The sequence below is a fragment of the Dufourea novaeangliae genome, unplaced genomic scaffold (genome assembly GCF_001272555.1).
Source record: "Dufourea novaeangliae isolate 0120121106 unplaced genomic scaffold, ASM127255v1 scaffold23, whole genome shotgun sequence".
Lineage (NCBI taxonomy): Eukaryota > Metazoa > Arthropoda > Insecta > Hymenoptera > Halictidae > Dufourea > Dufourea novaeangliae.
Window position 1 is genome coordinate 4,491 of NW_015373894.1, and position 5,893 is coordinate 10,383.

Below are 5,893 nucleotides of genomic sequence, written 5' to 3' on the forward strand. Positions count from 1 at the left end.
GCGAAACTGTGTCAGTCAAAAAGAGAACGTCAAGTGTCGGTTTTTTTTTTTTAAATTTCGGAAAAATAGTAAAATCTAAAACCGAGGGAAAAAATACGTCGAAAATGTGGAATGACGTTTTTTTATGCAAGGCATCGTTTCGAAAATAATTCAGTTTGTATCACCAGCGCCAATAATGGGCGTGGCTTACGCACCGCGAACCAATACGCGCTGACGCACAATTTTTCTGCAAGTAGAGGAAAAAATACGTCGAAAATGTGGAATAACGTTTTTTTATGCAAGGCTTCGTTTCGAAAATAATTCAGTTTGTATCACCAGCGCCAATAATGGGCGTGGCGTACGCAGCGTGAACCAATACGCGCTGACGCACAATTTTTCCCCGAAACAGAAGCCCTCCCACCAGGGGGAAGAAACGTGATCGCACATTCTCGGCTCATTTTTTCACCGGAGATTCAATGCATCCGGCGTTTGAATACGAAATTTTATGCATTGAACAGTTTGTTCAACGTCCAAAGTGGGTTTCAACGGGCGAAATTTTCCCGGTTATTTCCCCGTTGGCCCTGAAATCGCGAGAACGTGTCGCAATTTTATTCGCCGCACCAGCTCGATAAGAAACACTCCGACGGCGATTCGCGAAATTTGAATTTCGATTCCAGCTCGGCCAGGGCATATCAGAGTTCTCCCGTTTTTCCGTCCTCATGAATGGAATCGCCGTGAGTTACGAGACCGCCATTAGTCACGAAGTCACTGAATTTCCTATATAGCGGGCGTAGCTCATACACTGCGGGAATTGGGAGAAATGGAGGTGGGGGAGGGAATTGCGGCTAAAAGCGGAGGTGCCCAAAAAAGAGGAGCGGCGGACTTGTGGGAAAAGGAAAAGGAACGAAATGTAGGTCTCGAGTGAAACAGCAGAACCGAGAGATAAGGGTAGATAGAATAAGATTGAGAGGACAAGTGTATCCAAAAGGATGGAAATAGAGGGACTGCAATAAGAGGAAATCCAGAACAGTACTGCAGAAGGATTAGATTTAATAGGGACAAATGGCGAGATCGTGGGAAATGCACAAGAAAAATAAAATAATAAAGACACTTGGGGAGATCTACCTTAACAAAAACTACCCATAATAGCAAACAGCAGAACTCAAAGATGGGGATAGATGGAACAAGTGTAGGCGAAATCGACAGGAGTACTACAAAAAGATAATCAAAACAATAGGGGCAAAATTGCAAGATCATGGGAAGTACCCAAAAAGATCAAGATATAATAAGGACACTTAAGGTGACCTGACAAAAGGTACCCATAATAGCAAACAGCAGAACTCAAAGATGGGGATAAGTGGAACAAGTGTAGGCGAAATCGACAGGAGTACTACAAAAAGATAATCAAAACAATAGGGGCAAAATTGCAAGATCATGGGAAGTACCCAAAAAGATCAAGATATAATAAGGACACTTAAGGTGACCTGACAAAAGGTACCCATAATAGCAAACAGCAGAACTCAAAGATGGGGATAAGTGGAACAAGTGTAGGCGAAATCTACAGCAGTACTACAAAAAGATAATCAAAACAATAGGGGCAAAATTGCAAGGTCGTAGGAAATACCCATAAAGATCAAGATAATAAGGACATTTAAGGAGATCTAACAAAGCTACCCATAATGACAAACAGCAGAACTGAAAGATAGGGGTAGATGGGACAAGACTTGAGTGGACATTGGGAGGAAAATGTATCCAAAAGGATGAAAAAGCAGAGTCTACAACGAGAGGAAATCTAGAGCAATGGTACAGAAAGATTAAATCAAATAGCTACCCATAAAGACCTACCCATTAATAGCCCAGACATCACAATTATGAATTGCTTGGTGTCTATTAGGTATCCTACCTGTTAAAATGACCAAACTAACGAGTACACAGAGTACTGTAACAAGACTAACTCGAAGACAGTATCCACTAAAGAAAGATTAGATCAATGGCAAAATGACGGGATCATGGGGAGTGGCCAAAACGACCAAGATAACAAGGACAGATAAAGAGATCTACCTATTAATGATCAAGACAGTATAGATACGAAATATCCAGTGTCTATTAGGTGTCGTAATTACTAAAATGAGAGTAACGAGTACACAAACAAAGCTAACTGAAACGAAGACTGTTGGGTGGAAGAGTATTCGAGGAACAAACGAAGAAGAAAGCCCTTGAAAAAAAGGAGGGGGGACACTTTAATTACGAGGTGTCCACTCCGCTGTTAGACACGCTGATACGCTTACTAAGGAGCGTGTTAAATCTGTAATTGTTAAGTGCCTGGTGACCAAGTGGACCGTGCAAAAGCAATTCGTTTTTGTTCAGGCTGGTCTAGGTTGTGAGGAGCTTCGACCAGAAGCCTTTCGATCTTTTTGCACCGACTTGCATGTCGTTAATCGACTGTCACTGGGGTAGTCTCTCCCTTGCGTGAACATTGTATTAAATATTCATTCCAACATTTTCTTTTCTCTATCGGCTATAATTTTCAAGATACATAGAAAACCACACCTAGTTTCCTATTTTCCTGTATATCTCGGAAACTATAGTAGACCGAGAAAAAAAACTGTTGGAATGAAAATTTAATGGCACCTCAAGTTCCACGCAAGATTATGATACGGTTTCTTATCATCAACCTTTAAGGGATGGTTTCACCCTGAAGAACCGAAAAATTCCCCCACGCTTCTGTTGAGGTAGATTGTAGGTAAATATTCTAAATTCCAGCTCGTAGGTACCCTAAAAATCTGCAGAGTTTAAAAAGAATTTTCAGAGTACCAAAAGTTCCCATGTAAGATACGTAGAGACTTTCCGGAGAGAAATCGAAGGCCAAAGAACGAAAATTGACAAATGCCTCGGATGTTTATGTAATAGAAACAGACGGAACCTGCTAGGAGCAACGGAGGAACAACACCGATAGAGACCCGCTGAGAGTACAACCGCATCGAGGGAGGCTAAGCTAGATTTATGGTTGCCTTGCTCGGGCCACAGTGGGAGCATACGTCATCCGGTTTAAAAACGTCCAGTCGCGATAAGCGGGGACGCGGATAATGAACGAATCGATCCGCGTCATCCGGAATTTAATGTTCCGTGTCACGGGTCGAATATTACTATAGTCCGTTTCGACTGCATTTTATTTTCCTTCCCCCTTGGGGGCTTATTGATTACGCCCCAGCTCTCTCCCACTCTCATTTCGCCTAGGTACCCCCAACGTTGGAGTGGCTCTTTGACCGGTCGCTCACCTCCTACCTCTTACCCTCTGAACGGGCTTTGTCTCCTGCGATAAATTGACGATACAGCTGAGAGGGAACCGGACGAACAGAGAGAATAGACGGGGGAGATGGGTCTGGGTTAGGCTTGCAGAGATGAAATACCCGGGTGGGATGACTGCCAGGCCTTCGTCACTTGGTTCTACTTCTCGTCAAAGGCCCACCCCGGTTCGTCTGGCTCTCAATAGGGGAGTCATTCTGACTGTTAGTACTGACAAAGTCATCTCACCGTCACTAGTTTGTGTCACTCGCTGTCGCTGGGCCTGTAGTCGCTCTCCAGAAGCCTTGTGGAGTCCTCTTCAATGGTTCCTATTTTGTTACACTGGTACAAATATTGCTGTAGGCCATATACAGCAGAGTCCAAGGGTTTGGACGATTAATCCTGACAAGGTTGTCACTTGGATCACTACCTTGTGTCACTTGCTGTCGCTAGGACTGTAGTCGCCCTCCAGAAGCCCTGTGGAGTCCTCTTCAATGGTTCCTATTTTGTTACACTGGTCCAAAGATTGCTGTAGGCCATATACAGCAGAGTCCAAGGGTTTTGACGATTCATTCTGACAAGGTTGTCACTTGGATCACTACCTTGTGTCACTTGCTATCGCTAGGATTGTAGTCGCCCTCCAGAAGCCTTGTGGAGTCCTCTTCAATGGTTCCTATTTTGTCACACTGGTCCAAATATTGCTGTAGGCCATATACAGCAGAGTCCAAGGGTTTTGACGATTAATCCTGACAAGGTTGTCACTTGGATCACTACCTTGTGTCACTTGCTATCGCTAGGATTGTAGTCGCTCTCCAGAAGCCTTGTGGAGTCCTCTTCAATGGTTCCTATTTTGTCACACTGGTCCAAATATTGCTGTAGGCCATATACAGCAGAGTCCAAGGGTTTGGACGATTAATCCTGACAAGGTTGTCACTTGGATCACTACCTTGTGTCACTTGCTGTCACTAGGCCTAGCTGTTGATCATTCTGTAGAATAAACGGTTGTTCAGTCATGACGGTTTCAGTCTAAAAGTTTCCACCCTCTGAGTCACTAAATGCTCACTAATTCTTCTGGATATAGATTCTGAGAACCCAGAGTCATGCTGGGGATTCGCAGTGGGAATTACTCACGTTACGACTATGTGTGCTCAGAAATTAAAGTTAAGCTGGATTTCCTATTTGACCATACTAATCCATCTACACACAGCGCAGTATTAAAGTTATAGTATACCCTGTCTTTAACTGTCTCCTATCAACAAACCGCAAATACCAACGGAAAACATCTTACAGGTTCCAGCAGATAGCATGTTGCATCAAAAACATGCTTTTATTGCCCGCCAGTAAGGAAAGTCTCTTACTTACACCAAAGACATTATTGTTGATATTCAACAATCAGACCTACAACTTTCGCAAAAACCTAAAGTTTACGAAGTTTAATATTGTAGAAACAGGAAAGTAGTGAAATAATCAAACACATTATAATATCATCTACTGAGTAGCTATCTATTACAATATTTAACAAAATATTACCTTATTATTAGCATGAATTTTTAATTGTTAGAATTTGGAGATACAACCATTAAGAAAAGAAAACTTTCAAAGTTTCGGAGATAGGAATTAAAAGAATCTTTGTTGTTTTCTAGGTTAAGTTTTCTTTACATTATAGTGAATTTGTATTCCTTGGAGCAATGAAATGCAAGTAGATTGGTTAACTAAATTTTTGTTGCAAAATGGAGTTAGAGCAGTTAAGGTTATTAACTTTACATCAGCCTGATCGCCATCGAAGCTCATCGAAGTCCCTGAACTTCATGAAACAAGAAATACGTTTAATTGGAGGAAAGGAAGGAACTTGACTTTAACGAGGTTTAGCATAGTAACAAAGCTTGGCATTCTGAAGCCAATGATATTTGTCTCAGTCGCGTACGACTATTAGTTTATAAAATATTTAATATTTGGCGCTTCGAACACTCATCGAGGATTTACTGTAATCACTAGCTCGGGGAAGCGGCATCAACAAGCTTGCCAAGTGCGTAACCACTTTCACGTGTCGTCTTTTACGCCCGTCTCCACTCTAGTTCACCTCTTCGTCCAGTGAGATAATGCCTCTGATCCCGATTCCGCGATAATACGCATACATCCACGGCGTTCCCTCGCTGATGTAAAGCCTTACGTAACCTCCTTGCGACCCACTGACACCCGACGCGACGGTCCGATTTTACTTTCGACTGCCTGGGGGCGTAGGACGTGTCTCTGTGTGTGGTCGCTTCGAGCCGAAGAAAGTACATACACCGGGACTTTCCCCCCCATTTTCACGGCTCTGTGGGATTCTCTAGTACACTTTCTTGCAACGCCGCGCTACGACGTGAATGTCCAATGAAATGAACGTTTCTACTTTTCTAGGAGAAATTGTGCCTCTGCAAATGCTCCTATTCCTGCAGAATCATTGAATGTTTCTTGGGTGTTCCACATTTTTCATTCTAACACACTTAATCTTGGAGTATAGTTGTTGGATTCCGAGGAAATTGAGAACATGTTTTTAAAATAACTTTTAGAGGCTTTATTAATACGGCTAGGTTCTGCACTCGATTAGTGAATACTGAGTTTTACGGCTCTGTGGTTTCGCGGGTTT